The sequence below is a fragment of the Balaenoptera physalus genome (assembly GCF_965194825.1).
Source record: "Balaenoptera physalus genome assembly, chromosome: 20".
NCBI classification, from domain to species: Eukaryota; Metazoa; Chordata; class Mammalia; order Artiodactyla; family Balaenopteridae; genus Balaenoptera; species Balaenoptera physalus.
Window position 1 is genome coordinate 43,471,254 of NC_138901.1, and position 16,599 is coordinate 43,487,852.

General features: G+C 44.7%; 1 protein-coding gene and 1 long non-coding RNA gene across 3 annotated transcripts in view; one reads left to right on the top strand and one right to left on the bottom strand.

Moving 5' to 3' along the window:
* Positions 1-16,599, bottom strand: part of HEATR6 (HEAT repeat containing 6) — a 136,170-nt gene that overhangs the window by 38,776 nt on the left and 80,795 nt on the right. The gene's annotated exons all lie outside the window — the stretch shown is intronic.
* On the top strand, positions 554-6,651 carry LOC309649787. 2 transcript variants are annotated; one of them, XR_014257292.1, is made up of 2 exons: positions 554-5,250; positions 6,382-6,651. It is a non-coding gene; the product is annotated as an uncharacterized lncRNA (long non-coding RNA). The 2 variants fall into 2 exon arrangements; XR_014257293.1 differs by having other exon boundaries at positions 554-4,913.

Here is a 16,599-nt window from a genome sequence, read left to right on the forward strand (position 1 = left end):
GAGCCAAGATGAGGTCCACTGGTCTAAACGGGATGGAATGTTCTTAAGGAGATGAGTCTTCTCTTTCTCCCTTAGTGTTTGGATGACAGCAGGGCATATTGAAGGTTGCTTGGGCACGCATGGGAGAGGCGTGCTCTTCAAGCATGAGGTGACATTTTATTGAGGAAACAAAAGCCCCATAGAGGGCAAATTCCACCGGCATAATAAAGCTAACTGCTGCTTATAATGTCTGAAAGCCTGCAGCCTGCAGTTGAAAAGACTGTTGGTAGTAGCATTACCAAACCTTGAGAACACAACTTTAAAGAGAACAGAAGATTCCACAGAAGAAAACTTCCGCTGGAGGGTGAGGTGCAGGTGTTGGCAAAATTTTTGTCTCTTTCTGGTGAATCTGATTTTCCTGATCTGCAAAGTAGAAGCAGTCATCTCTTCTTCACAAGGCACTTGTCTGGATTAAATGGAATAATGGCAAAAGGGCCTTGGTACCTAGAAGACACTCAGTCATGGTGCAGACATTTTCTCTCTCTCTCAAGAATCCTGAACCTATACAGAAACAGAGATGTGGAAATAAATTCTGCTCTTATGGCCATGTGACTGGTACCCAGGGACTCAGCAGCCCCGTCTGGAAGGGACAGAGTCACGCTGCTGACTCCTGGCTTCCAGTGCAAACGTTTGCTGGTAGTGTTGTATAGTCAGCCCTGGAGGATGCTGGGAGAAGAAACGTTCCTTGTAGGAATAGTCACTCCCCTGGAAAAGCCAGCTTGCCCGGTTGGAGTTGAGCCAGAAAAGCTGAGTCTCACCCTAGCAAATTCTCTATCACTCCAAGGTCCTGGATACTCTGGGAAGACTGCCCAACGTCAGGGAGCCTCCTTCTGTACCAGCTTCTTGGTCCTTGCTGGTTGGTGGCATACAATCCAACCAGTTTGCATGTACCTCTTTCCACCACCTGTAAGTTCTCAGAGATCTGTAAGTTCTTTAGAATTCTAGCACTCAGTGATTGTTACGTGAGTTAATTCAGGAAAGACCCAGGCTTGGATTCCTCCAGCTTCCCACCTGCCCTGGGTCCCAGCACCATCTGGAGCAAGTCACTGAGCTGCCCTGTTCACCTGATTTCTTTCCCCTTGGCCTTTCCATTTCTCTCCCTTGCCCCAAGGAACTGATATGAAATGAGAAGTAAACTGCCAAAGGAGATCCTCTCCTGGGGCAAATTTCCTGTCTTGGCTTATGGGCACAGAGACCCTGAGTGGGGAGGCCAGTGCCGGGCACTCTTCTAGAACCAGCCCTGGGGTAACAGGTGCAGGGAGCATCCACCCTTTCATGGCAGGGCGGGGGTGGTTAAAAAGAGGAGGAGGAAAAAGAAAGACTGCGTAGGAGACCCCAAGGCTGCCCCTATTCCTCCAACCCTGCCCCATCCCGAAACTGTCAGTCTCCACCGAGTCTCAGCAAGAGAGAGAGAGAGAGAAAGAGTGAGAGAGAGACAGAGAGAAAGTGGGGGTGGGGGAGAAAGAGACGGAGGGGGGAAATCAAAGAAAATTGCAAAAGTCAATGGCCTGGAACAAGAGGCAGCCTCAGCAACTGCAGTGTGACTTTGATTCCCCTATCATAACCCTGAATTAAAAATTCAGGCAATTATCTGCATGGCTTCCTTCTGATTAGAACGAGCCGGAGCCTCATTAATGCATCGGCACAGAGGAAAGCCATTAGGGTCTGTGAAATGGAATGTTTCTCTGAGAACAGGTTCCGCTTGATGTAGAATACCCAGCAAAAAGAAATTTCACACATTTTTGAGCTCAGAGTCACAGGACGGCAGGCACCCTGCTTCGGGGCTGCAGACCCCGCCACGGTCATCCCCTCTCAGCTGGCTCTGGGTGAAAGCCACCTTTGTTTCCCAGCCTCTCTCTGGTACCTCCATCTGCTGGAGTTGTGTGGAGGGAGGGTGAGGGAGTTGAGGGACCAGAAGGGACTTCCTGGCCGTCCTAAGACACCAAGTCAGCCTGGATGCCTGATCTCAAAGTCCTCAAGCCACGAGGAGCACCGGAACTTTTGGGGAATTCACTGCCCTCCTTTGCTAGAAGAACCAGAAGCAAGCTTGTCGGGGACAGAGAAGGTCCGAGACTCCAGAAAAGATCAGAGTATCTGCATGACCCCAAGAGTCTTGGTGCTTTCCTGACCCATGTAGTTACTTGGGCATCCCAAGGTGGCCCAAGCAGGATCTGGTGAAGCTGAGCCAGCCGTGGGGGCTTGTTGCTTAGAAAGGGGTGAAGGGTTGGAGGTAAGGAGGGCACCCTTTATTCATCTTTTATTCTGTGAGCCCAGAGCTTCCAGAGATGCAAATCTACCACCCCGTGCCTAAGGGGGTGAACATCCACACGATATCTGGCATTCGGAAGTTCTCGTGCACCCCTCTTTGGGATTTCTAGGGTGCAGCTTTCTTCTTCAAATGACTGTGTATCGCTCACAGGGGAACCCAAGAGCAGTTTTCCAAAATAACCACCCTTGCAGTCCTGGTAAGTTCACCTCTTGGGCTTGACCCTACTTCATCTAGATTTTCCTCAAGCCAGTGGATGGCGCTTGGGTTCCCTCAATTCAGACAGCTCCACATTCCTCTAATACAGTGATTCTGGGGACACCAAACATTGATCCTTGGGATAAGTCACATAAATAATCTCTTTAGGAGAAAAGCCAATCTGACATGGTGAGAACTGGAAACCATGAAAAAGTTTTTGTAGGAAGAGAACTAGTTACAGTCAATAGGGTGCCAACCAGGAAAGCGTTATCCTTCAGTGTTTGAGCAAAGCCACATTCTTCTCCTGGCACACCTGTTGCCTATTCAGTGTTAAAAACCAGGGCGAAGTGTCTGCAAAGCTGTAAACACACCCAGACCGTAATCAGAATAATGGAGTCAATGTGTAGCTGACACAATTTGTACCAATGGCGCCCCCTACTGGACAGCAGCAACCCTAGGCATCCTAGGCAACCCTAGCGGTCATTCAGGTTTTCAGAATGTTTCCAGTTCCGTCCCACGTTGGAAGGGACATTCCTGGTCACCAGGGAGTTTTTCTGCAGCATGTTTTCAATACTGCAGACAGTTTTATGGATGAAGGCTCCTAAAGGTTACTTCACCCTCTAACACAAACAAGATGCTTGGTGATTCAACCATGTTCTTTGTGGGCTCTGAGGGTCCGATTTTTCTAACACTTTACTCTCTCTGGACCAACACTCACCAGAGTCAAATGCAGTTGAGAATAACTTGTGACTACAGATGATCCCTGTGTAAAGGGCTGACCTAAAGGCACCTGGAGTCTTGGGTGGGTGGAGGTTATCTCTCAAGCTTCACCGGCTGGTATGAGAGTAAAAGGGGCCGGCCAAAGGTCAGGAATGTGGGCCTTCTGGAGAGGGAAGCCACCCCACCAGCTCCACAGCTGAGCTCTTCTTTCTGCTGTTGGAAAGGATCAAATCTCAGCCTTTGTACCTTAGCCCTATCCACTGCATTCCTCAATATTTTAAACATAGACTCTCTCCTTAGTCAGACTATCCCTTTCTTCCCAAGATAACCCAGTTTCTACCTTTGCACCTTGTCACTCCTTATTCGTTCAACAAATATTTTTTGGACAACTCTTATGTGCCAGACATTGTTCTAGGAAGGGGAGCTATAGCACTGAACACTGTGGAGCAGACATTCTCGTTGGGGAAACAATTATAGAAAGACAAGTGTGTGTTAGCGGTGTAAGTGCCACGAATAAGCCAAGCTGGGAGAGGGGGATAGAGGGGGGGAAGCTACTTTTTTGGGGGGAGCGGGTCTCTAAAAAGCCCTTCGGAAAAGCTTCGTGCTCCATCCACCCTGGTGAGGATCTATCTGTTTTCTCTCCTTCAAAACTGGGATTGCCTCTTCCATAAAACCTCCCCAGTTCACTTTCCCTCTCCAGTGACGTTCCCTTCAGCACATCTCTGCTCAAGCTTCTTCATCCTTAGAAAGATGTTCAGTTACATCTTGGATTATCATCTCCTGGAGAATAAGGGTCCTGGTCCTGTCTTCTATTTCTCTGCTTTGCTACCAGAGCAGGAGGGTGGGGGAGGCGGGGAGGAGACAAGCATGTCTACTATGTGCTAGAAACAGTCACACATTCCTTCATCTAATCCCCGTGAAACTCCTGCAGACTCTGGCTTATTGTCCCCATTTTATAAGCAAGTAAAGTGAGGCTTCATTTATCCAAGGGCACACAACCACTGAGTGGGGGAACTGGGGTCTGAACCCTGATCTATCTAGCATCGTGGTCTGTACTATTCCCACCCTGGAGCCTAGAGTGAGTATTTGCGAAGTGTTGTCAGTGAGTGATGAGTACAGGGAAGGGATGAGCTTTGTTTCTCGGCGAATGGCGGTGCGAAAGAAGTGAGGAAACTCCCCCTGTCTGCTGGAGATCCTTCCTTTGCTGCCTTATAACCAGGTAACCACAGGCACCTCATTTCCCCTTCCAGGGGCGCATAACCCTTCTCTGTAAATTGAGGTTAGACCACACGACCTCCCAGGTCCTTTCCATCTCTGACATTCTAAGGAACATCATCTTCTGCAAGGAATGGGAGAGGATGGAGGGCGGGGAGAAGTCAAGTGACTTTACTGCATCGAATCTGATTTTTTTAGCAGACAGAGAATGAGATACAACAGTTTGTTCATTCAATTAAAATTCAATATATACTGAATACCTACTACGTGCCAGACCCTGGCGTGCGCTGAGGATACAGAACTAAACTTTTAAAACATTGCCCTTACCTTGGCATATATGTAAAGCGAAAGACAAATAGGACACGAAATTATCACAATGATAATAACGGCTAACATGGCATCCACCCTTGGCCAGAAATTGTTCTGAGCACTCGAAACCTTTGGACTCATTTTAATCTTCCCAACCATCTACGAGGTGAGTACTATTATTATTCCTACTTTACAAGTGAGTAAACCGAGGCACAGAGAGGGGTGTATGCCAAAGAAGTACCATGAACATTAATAATACACAAGTAGTGCTTATTTATGGGGCCTGAGACGTCAGGATGAGGACAGGCCGCTATGGTGCGGTATCAACACTGGTTTGTCCACCTGATATCGCAGTAATTCCTCGCTTGACCCTGTGCCGCCTGGAATCAGCCACACACGTCCGGTTGGAGGGAAGGGCTTTTCTGGAGTGAGCAGAGAAGGCTTTAGTTTTTGAAACTCAAAATCCGTGGCTATGAAGTAACTCAGGACATGGAATAAACCGGGTGAGTTAGAGCCAGTTTCCTGCCTGCCGGGAAGAGGAGAGGGGGAGGGGGAAAGAGGCAGGTACGGACCCCCTGAGAAGTGGAGCGCTAGCCCCTGTGCCCACCTGAGCCAGATACCCAGCGGGTCCTGGGGATCGGGCCCCGGACCAGGAGGGGCTGGTGTGCAAGTCAGATGTGCCTGATGGCCCCTGTGCAGGCGTTCCCTGGGCCCTGACGTGGCGGGAGCAATGGTGCCCTGGGCTCGAGAGCAGCTGGAAGAAGAAGTCTTAGCCCTGCAAGGGTCCCTCTGACCAGCACAGTGTACAGAGTAGAACGAATGTCTGTCTTCCTAGGAGAAGCGTGGAAGGAAAAAGAGGGTAGCTGGACCCAGAGCCCTCTTGAGTGGGAACCGGGGGAAACGCTGCCCCAGGACCAAGTGAGGAATGGATGTCTCATGGCTGCTGAAAAGAGGCAGCGGGGTATAGAGGCCAGGATGCGGGCTCCCCGAGGGCAGGGGGCTCTGTTTGCTTCGCTTACTGCTCCCTCCTGAGGGCCTGGGTCAGGTAACAGCGATCCATAAACATTCGTTAAACGGATGACCTTAGGTGGGCTGCCTCTACAATCAGTCTGTTGGGTTCCAAACCTCAGCTCTGCCTTTTACTAGTTATGCCATCCTTGCGTAAGACTCTTCCGCTCTCTGTGCCTCATGTGTAAAATGGGGATAAAAAGAGTGCAGATCAACGCTGATCTGACATAAACAGAGAGAATGCATCTGAAGCACTTAGTGTCCAGTGTAGCACGAGGGCTCAAGGAGTATTTGCTCTCAGTAACAGATGCCACTGCCCCACCCTTGCCCTGAACCTTAGCACCCCACCCTCACCCTCAATGCCACCCTGAACTTATACACAACCTTGAAGAAAAGAGTAGGACTCCAGAATTGGCTAAGATCAAGTTCCCACTACCACAGTACAATGGAGACTTCTAATACTCCTAATGGAAATGAAGCTAAGTGCTTAAAAAAAAGTTATTTTTCTTGCACAATGAATTTTGTAGCCTGATAATCATATTCAAGAAGAATGCAAGCCTGTGAAAGTCAGGTGTCCCTCGGAGAGCCCTGCTAGCATCTCAATTAAACAGCTTTCTCCCTCGCAGGTATGTCTACTCACAGAGCAACCTACCTCTCACCGTACTCGTCTTTCTAGAAAAAGCACGGTCCTCCAGGGGAGTTATTGTCTGCAAGTGCTGCTAACAGAACTAACTTTAAGGCAAAGAGGTCAAGTCTAGGAAACAGAACTCTGTCTTCCCCCCCAAAAGAGCGCTGAACTTTCCTGAAGAAATTCAGTACCAAGGGTTTTATTTCTTGTTAAGACATGCTCTCCTGGGCTTCTCTGGTGGCGCAGTGGTTAAGAATCCACCTGCCAATGCAGGGGACACGGGTTCCAGCCCTGATCCGGGAAGATTCCACATGCCGCGGAGCAACTAAGCCCGTGTGCCACAACTACTGAGCCTGCGCTCTACAGCCCGTGAGCCACAACTACTGAGCTCGCGTGCCACAACTACTGAAGCCCACGCACATAGATCCCGTGCTCCGCAACAAGAGAAGCCATCGCAGTGAGAAGCCTGAGCACCGCAACAAAGTAGCCTCCGCTCGCCACAACTAGAGAAAGTCTGCGCACAGCAACGAAGACCCAATGCAGCCAAAAATAAATTAATTAAATAAATAAATAAATAAGATATGCTCTCCTGAAGGTGAGTGATAGATGTTATCATTAATTTTTTGTTTAAAAAAAAACCTATCTGTATTTACCTGGCTTCACACTTATCTAACTGCCAATAGGTGACTAACTGTCCTATTTGCCCAGATTGTATGAGTTTTAACACTGAAAACTTCATATCCCAGGAAACCCTCTCAGTCCCAGACAAACAAAAATTCTCTAAATGTCCCAGATAATCCCTAAATGCCAATGACAAATCAGGTGGACTTGTCAGCCCAAGGGAGTGTCTGCAGATTTTTGTTTTTTTTTTTAAATGGGCAAGGAAATTTACTCGTTTCAAGTCAGAAGAGCTCACCTCACAGAGGAAAAACAAAACTGATCCCCTGGGGGCACTTTCCACTCTGCTGAGTATTGGCAAGCCTGGCCCTGGAGACCCTGCAAAGGAAGATGCAGCCTGCCTGACTTGACGTTGAGGAAATGGGAGGGCAGAGAGAAGACTGTTTCAAATGGGGACACCGGACAAGGCTGCAAAGCCTCAACTTGGCATCCTTCCCGTAAAGTCCCTCGTTTTTGGTCAGGCTCTCGACCCCTCAATGAATCCCAGCCACTGTGCAGGACAGTTCCCACATCTCCGAGTCACTGTCAAGCCTGTCTGCCTGTGCAGAGCCCTGTGGTTTGTCCACATGCAAGAGTAACCCAGGCATGGCAGTTCCCCTCAGGACACATGGAGTGGCTGCCCCAAGCCTCTGTGTGCGTCCCTTTCCCTCAGACCAAGTGTCTTTTGCTGTTTTTCTGGTGTCCTCAGACCTGATGGAATTGGTCCACTGCATGCAGATCAAGTTTCTGGTCACAGAGAACATGGCACAGCCTATTTCTGCACCTTGTTGGTGAGTGTAAGGGCCCATCAGGATTGTGGATGTTTGGCTCTGAGGTTGGATTCCTGAGGCTGCAGTGCTCGTTCTATGGGTCAGGGTGTCTCATGAAATTGCAGTCAAGATGTTGGCAGCGCTGCATCATCTGAAGGCTTGACCAGGGCCGGAGGGTCTGCTTTCAAGATAGCTCACCATGTGGCTGTTGGCTAGAGATCTAAGTTCCTCACCATAACATCTCTTCATAGGGCTGCCTGGCATAATTAGCTTCCCCCGAAGTGAGTGATCCAAGAGAGAGGAAGCAAGGGGGAAGCCACAGTGCCTTTTAAGACCCAATCATGCACTATCATTTCCTCCATATTCTATTTGTTAGAAGAAAGTCACAAAGTGCAGCCTCACTCAAGGGGAGGGGAATTAGGGAGGGAAGAGTATCAAAGGATTTGTGTACATAGTTAAAAACCACTGTTTCCCCAAACATTAAAGGGCTGGACCATGGACGAATTCCCACAAACGTTGGTTCTGGTAGTAACATAGTAGGAAAAGCACAGGCTTCAAGTCAAATCTGAGTTTGATACAAGGCTTTGCTTCTTCCCAGTTTGTGGGATCTGGGGCAAAATTATCATCTCTAAACCCTTAGTTTCTTTATCTGTAAAATGAAGATAACAATAGTAATTCTTTCACTGAGTTACTATAATAATTAAATGAGATGACCTATGAAGGGACAGATCCTAATTGTACAGGGCACCATGCTTTTATAAATTGACAGGGCCCTCTTAAGAAAAGAGAGTGCAAAACTACAATTAGAAGTTAGGTACAAAATGAACATTTATGTAGAATTAGAAATGACCAAAAAACCCCACATTTTAAAGGCTGATAAATACCACAAATATCACAAGACCCAGAAAAAAATGACAATTAAATTTAACTACTTAAACATACCTCTTTAAAATACCTTCTTTCGTTGTTAGTGTATAGGAATGCAAGAGATTTCTGTGTATTAATTTTGTATCCTGCTCATGCAGCTCAATATCAAAAAAACAAACAACCCAATCCAAAAAATGGGCCGAAGACCTAAATAGACATTTCTCCAAAGAAGACATACAGATGTCCAACAAACACATGAAAAGATGCTCAACATCACTAATTATTAGAGAAATGCAAATCAAAACTACAGTGAGGTACCACCACACACTGGTCAGAATGGCCATCATTAAATAATCTACAAACAATAAATGCTGGAGAGGGTGTGGAGAAAAGGGAACCCTCTTGCACTGTTGGTAGGAATGTAAATTGATACAGCCACTATGGAGAACAGTATGGAGGTTCCTTAAAAAACTAAAAATAGAACTACCATATGACCCAGCAATCCCACTCCTGTGCATATACCCAGAGAAAACCATAATTCAAAAAGAGTCATGTACCCCAATGTTCATTGCAGCACTATTTACAATAGCCAGGACATGGAAGCAACCTAAATGTCCATCAACAGAGGAATGGATAAAGAAGATGTGGTACATATATATAATGGGATATTACTCAGCAATAAAAAATAACAAAATATTGCCATTTGCAGCTACGTGTATGGACTTAGAGATTGTCATACTGAGTAAAGTAAGTCAGACACAGAAAGACAAATATCATGATATTGCTTATATGTGGAATCTACAAAAAGGGGTATAAGTGAACTTATTTACAAAACAGAAATAGAGTCACAGATGTAAAAAACAAACTTATGGTTACCAGGGGAAAAGGGGGCGAGGGATAAATTGGGAGATTGGGATTGACATATACACACTACCATATATAAAATAGATAACTAATGAGGACCTATTGTATGGCACAGGGAACTCTACTCAATACTCTGCATGGCCCATATGGGAAAATAATCTAAAAAAAAAAAAAGAGTGGATACATGTATATGTATAACTGATTCACTTTGCTGTACAGTAGAAACTAACAGAACACTGTAAAGCAATTATACTCCAATAAAATTAATTTTTTTAAAAAACCTGTCTTTCCTACATTTTGACTGCACGTTTTTTGATCACTCCTCAGCATGACAAAGATTTTGTAATATTTTATATAGTCAGAAGACAATGATAATTCAGTCTTTCCTTAGCATGGCTGATTAAAATTTGGTTTTTATTACTGAGAGTTTATTATTCAGCTTCACAACCCATTGTTTGTAACATCAGGCACTTCCTCAGGGTTGTTGTCAAATTTGGAAAACTTCTATCACGTTTCTTCTACAGAGGAGCTCAGGGCATTTCAAAGTGTCCTGTGTAGTGAATTGATGGCACCCATTACCCAGGGCCATTAGAGGGGTCTGCACAAGGGAGGGCCTTAAAGCTTCAGCTTCCCTGTAAATCTTCCCCTAGAAGCAGGTATGCGTGTAGCAGGAAGACTGGCATGTACTAGGTGCTCAGGAAATGGGAGAAGCGTGGAGACAACCCTCATCTTCCCTCTCCATTGCTCCAGGCAGTCAGGGATTTCTCATCCTTGATTTCATCTTCCTCCTGCTCCAGTAGACCCTCCAGGGACCTTCAGAAGGCAGGGACGAAAATACACCCCTTGTTATGATGCAGTGGAAAGAACACTGGACTCAGAATGAAAAGACCTGGGTTTGAGTCCTGACTTTGTCACTTACCAGCTGTGTGACTTTGGCAAATTACCCAACCTCTCTGTGTCTCAGTTTCCTCATCTCTGATATGGGCATCGCTATGCCAGCCTCATGGGTTGTTGTAGAGATTAACGGCAGGATATAAGTAAAGGGGCTTTGTAAATTGTAAGCAATTTTACTAATATAAAGTGTTTTATTTTGATGTCTGGAAGTTACTGAGGAACCAGTTTGGACACTACCCAATGTCTATGAGCATCTTGAATTCTTTGTTCTCTGTGGCCTAATGGAATTGGAAATTCAAATTGGACTTTAATCAAACTTGGCATAAAGACCAGGATAACAAAATAGTCCACTCTTTCCACAGAAAGGTATTGGGTCCCAGCTATTGCCATAATTTGTGCTAGAGATGAGCATTCAAAGATAGACAAGACACAATCCTGGCCATTTGTAGATGGGCAGATGGAATCCCGCACGGACATCTGCAGTTTACAGCCTCGGCCTCCCTGTGTCTCAGTGCCTCCTTCTGCCAAGGGACGTGGCTAAATGCCTGAGAACGGTGTGGAAACAAATGGGTGAAAGCCTGCATATCACGGAGAATCCTTGCGCAGGTGTCCGGCAGAGCCATTAGAGGGTTTCACGAAGCCCCGCCGAGACTGACTGTTCTCCTTGGAGAATTTTCAAGAAGCTTTGAAGTGCCGCCAGGGCAAGGGAGGCTGCCCTATCCTGGAGGTGGATTCACTTGTAATTTACTCCTCCACGTGGGCTCTGGAGCTCCAGTCTCAAAAATACATCACCCATGCAGCCCTACCCTGTGTAAAGGAAGATGGAGAGAGGAAGGGGGGCCAGGGGAGAGGAATCCCTAAATTAAGGAGGTCCCTGGGAGTGACTGGCCTACAGACACGACTGAGTCCCCCGAGTTTCTCTCCTTGATGCATAAATACTTCCAACTAAGATCACAGACGCCCTTGTCATAAAATCAATGAAACCACAAGGGAAAATGACCTCCCGCTTGACTGCACCAGAGATATCTTAAATGGAGTCATTTCCCCTCCCGCAGAAGCAAGTGTGCTGGGGCTCAGGAACTGATATCCAGTCTCTGCTGTGGAGAATTTGAGGTGAAGAGGAAATCAGGTGGGTTGGGTGCTTGTCTATCTTGTTTTACTTGCTACATTTTGTGATGGCTTCTGAGCAACCTCTGCTGCAACGGGGAACTTTTTCCTGGAGTCAGACCTGGGTCCAAGCTCCAGCTCCTCTAATTACTGGCTGGGTGTCTTTAGGCAAAGTAGAATCTCATCCCAGTTTCCTTATCTAGTAAAAAGAGGATGATACTGTAAGGTCTGACTGCCCTACAAGAGAGGTGACAAGATCAAGAGGTCTGTCTATGCAAATGCTTTGTAAACCATAAAGCTCTTGATAAATAACAGGTTTTATTATTAAAAGATAAAAACACCAATCCTGCTAGTGTACCTGATAGAACTTCTTACACTGCAAGTGACAGAGAACCTAACTCAAACTGGTTTCAACCACATGGGGCTATTTCTCAACTTTCGTAACTGAAAAGGTCTGAGGTAGGATTGATTCAGGTGAAGATTAGATTCTAACAATGTCACCAAGGGCCAGCTCCTCCCCATCTCCCACAGTGACCACAAGCCTCACATCTTAAGATGCCATCCAGAGGAAGGGAGGTCCTCTTTCCAGTAACTTCTGTTGAAGAGAGATGGAGAGAGAAGAGTGAGGGGCTCTTCTCTTTCCAGACTTAGCATAGGTATCGCATTTCATTGGCTCTCTTTATATAGCCAGGGGATAAGACACACTGGCTGAAGAGGACCAAGGCCCATCTCTAGATGTGGGGGGCAGGATCATGATGCCAACCAAACCACGTTTGAAGGAGGTTTTTTTCTTTTTTTCTTTTTTTTAACATCTTTATTCGAGTATAATTGCTTTATGAAGGAGTTATTTTATCAGAAGAAAAGTGAGTGGATACTGAGTTGCAAAAACAACATCTATCCAGTACAGTGCACCCCCTTTAACTACTCAATATCCACTCTCACCTATATCCCCATAAATATACCTTCAAAAATACCCACTCTCTACATAAACACGGGCAACCTCTTTTCCCAAAATGACAAGCCACAGTTTTACCCAGTCTGGTTCTCTGGAATAGAACCTCGTAAATGGAGCTCTTTTGGTCATATGTGGTCCAGTGAGGCTAAATGGTAAATTTAATCACTGTTATGCACTCAGTAAACTGTAATGGAGAGAGACAGGGTAATTGCAGTTAAAAACTCTCATTTGGAAAAGAAAAGAACAGGAAACAACTCTCAATGGTCATCTGTCCATACATAGTACATGTCATATTCTGCCAGAAACTACATGGACGACCTGCTCCAGCAGGAGGTATATATCTTCCCCAGTTCTGCCCTCTGGAAGGCTCTCCTTTGCCCTTTGCCCTCTGTGGCTCCTGCTTATCTCTTCCGTGAATTATCCTTCATGGACCATATGACATGTACATCATGGAGGATGCCTCTTCTGGGGGCTGCACTGTTTTAGCAGCTCTCTTCCTGTGATGTGAGTTTGGGGGCCTGGAGATAACTCTCACAGACCATTGTAGGCCAGGTTTGAGGTTTCTCTGGCAAAATGATGCCCTTAAAAAGTTAACAGTCCGAAAACTATAAGACAGTGATGAAAGAAATTAAAGATGACATAAACAGATGGAAAGATATACTGTGTTCTTGGATTAGAAGACTCAATATTGTTAAAATGACCGTACTACCCAAGGCAATCTATAGATTCAATGCAATCCCTATCAAATTACCAATGGCATTTTTCACAGAACTAGAACAAAACATTTTTAAATTTGTATGGAAACACAAAATACCCCCAATATCCAAAGCAAAGCAATCTTGAGAAAGAAGAATGGAGCTGGAGGAATCAGGTTCCCTGACTTCAGGCTATACTACAAAGCTACAGTCATCAAAACAGTATGGTCGGGCTTCCCTGGTGGCGCAGTGGTTGAGAATCTGCCTGCCAATGCAGGGGACACGGGTTCGAGCCCTGGTCTGGGAAGATCCCACATGCCGCGGAGCAACTGGGCCCGTGAGCCACAATTACTGAGCCTGCGCGTCTGGAGCCTGTGCTCCGCAACAAGAGAGGCCGCGATAGTGAGAGGCCCACGCACCGCAATGAAGAGTGGCCCCTGCTTGCCACAACTAGAGAAAGCCCTCGCACAGAAACGAAGACCCAACACAGCCATAAAAAAATAAATAAATAAAAGCTTTATGAAAACAGTATGGTACCGGCACAAAAACAGACATATTCATCAATGGAACAGGATAGAAAGCCCAGAAATAAACCCACACACTTATGGTCAATTTATCTATGACAAAGGAGGCAAGAATATACAATGGAGACAAGACAGTCTTTTCAACAAGTGGTACTGGGAACACTGGACAGCTACACTTAAAAGAATGAAATTAGAACATTCTCTAACACCACATACAAAAATAAACTCAAAATGGATTAAAGACCTAAATGTAATACCAGATACCATAAAACTCCTACTAGAGGAAAACAGACAGAACACTCTTTGACATAAATCGCAGCAATATTTCCTAGAGTAATGGAAATAAAAACAAAAATAAAGAAATCGGACCTAATTAAACTTAAAAGCCTTTGCACAGCAAAGGAAACCATTAACAAAATGAAAAGACAACCTACAGAATTGAACAAAATATTTACAAATCATGTTACTAACAAGGGATTTAAATTTCCAAAATGTACAAATAGCTCATACAGCTCAATATCAAACAAACAAACAAACAAACCCAACCCAATCAAAAAATGGGCAGAAGATTTAAATAGACATTTCTCCAAAGAAGACATACAGATGACCAACAGGCACATGAAAAGATGCTCAACATTGCTAATTATTACAGAAATGCAAATCAAAACTACAATGAGATATCACTTCACACCAGTCAGAATGGCCATCATCAAAAGTCTACAAATAATAAATGCTGGACAGGGTGTGGAGAAAAGGGAATCCTCCTACACTGTTGGTGGGAATGTAAATTGGTGCAGCCACTATGGAGAACAGTATGAAGTTTCCTTAAAAAACTAAAAATAGAGTAACCATATGATCCAGCAATCCCACTCCTAGGCATATATATCTGGAGAAAAACATAATTTGGAAAGATACATGCACCCCAGTACTCACTGCAGCACTATTACAATAGCCAAGAATGGAAGCAACCTAAGTATCCATCAACAGATAAGTGGATAAAGAAGATGTGGTATATATACACAATGGAATATTACTCAGCCATAAAAAAGAATGAAATAATGACATTTGCAGCAACATGGATGGACCTAGAGATCAACATACTAAGTGAAGTAAACCAGAGAAAGACAAATATCATATGATATCACTTATATGTGGAATCTAAAAAAATGATACAAATGAACTTACTTACAAAACAGAAAGAGACTCACAGACACAGAAAACAAACTTATGGTTACCAAAGGGAAAGGGGCAGGGGAGGGATAAATTAGGAGTTTGGGATTAACAGATACAAACTACTATATATAAAATAAACAACAAGTATCTACTGTATAGCACAGGGAACTATATTCAATATCTTGTAATGACCTAAAAAGGAAAAGAATCTACAAAAGAATATATATGTCTAACTGAATCACTTTTTTGTACACCTGAAACTAGCACAACATTGTAAATCAACTATATTTCAATAAAAATTTTTTTAAAAAGTGAGTGGGATTCCGGTTTATTTGCTTTTGGCTAATGCCATGGATAGTAGCGACAGTCAGAGATATTCCCTCTTTTACTTGTGGGTGGATTAATCTGATCTTTCTTGGAAGATCTTGCTGAAGAGGTTATCAGCGCACTCCAAAATTTGAAATTTTCTTACAGTATTCTTAATGTTGAAGCCTCAGGAAGCACACAGTCTGAATCTCAAGGCTTAATAGGCAACAGGTTACATAGTAACCAGCTGTTTACTATGCCATAAAAAAGAATTACTAAATTCTCATATCAACTCTTTCCCTTCACCCAAATATCTCCCTGCAGCCTTGCAATATCCCACTTCTGGCATTAGATTCTGTATCAGTTAGAAATCTTTTTGTTGAAGCTCAAACCAACTTAAGCAGAAAAGAAATTTGAAGGAGACTGGGAATCATGGCTGGGAAACCTCAGCAGTGACCCCCTCGGAGGAGCTGCCCAGTCAGTGCCGGCCACAGTGGAGATGGTGCTGCAGCCATTCCCTGCTTATTTGCTCTCTGCTGAAAATTCCAATCCCAGGGAAAAAACATCAGATCGGTCAAGCTTGAGTCACCTGCTCACCTCATAGCTAGGAGTAGGTAGGACCCACCAAACTACGCTTGGTGCAGAAGAGATGATTCCAATAAAGGAAACTAGGGTGATGTTAGGGAAGAGAAGTGATGCAGAACAGTCCAAATCCAACAAGCTCCCCTTGTACCTAGCAACGTCAATCATATGGCACTGCAGCTGTTATTCCAATTTAGTCACAACAGTTGGATCAAAATGAGAACAAGTTGGACAGAGGCTTAGAGGAAATCAAATGGCAGTTAGGTGAATGTCAAGGACCATGACTGCTCCCAACCAACACTTCTCCTTTGATGTCATCTTCAGGGACAAAATTCTACGTTGGATCTGAGTTACTGTGGTAAGACTCAGGCTCTCAGGGGTTAAAATGTAACCAAAAAAAGTTGCTTTGATTGATGTTTATTTGTTTATTTCAGATGTTTGTATCTAAGGGACAAATACAAATGTATTTAGCTGTCAGCATATAATTATGCTCTCAGAAGCTAGTGATTCACTCTCTTACTTATTCACTCATTTAACAAATCACTTAATAGATATTTACTGGGCAGTTTCTTAGTCCTGGGCACTGTCTAGGAGCTAAGGAGATACAAACATGGATGATATAATCTCTGTCCTCAGAGGCTTAATATATGTGTGGTGATACAAGTAGTAGAAATACTTCAGTTTACTTGGAAGGAATGGTTCAATGTGAAGGCTCTTAAGTCAGACATGGGAAAGTGCAGCATTCGGTTTAAATTCCGGCCATGTGATCTTGGGCAAGTTACTTAAGCTCTCCAAACCTCAGTTTTCTCATCTCTATAATGG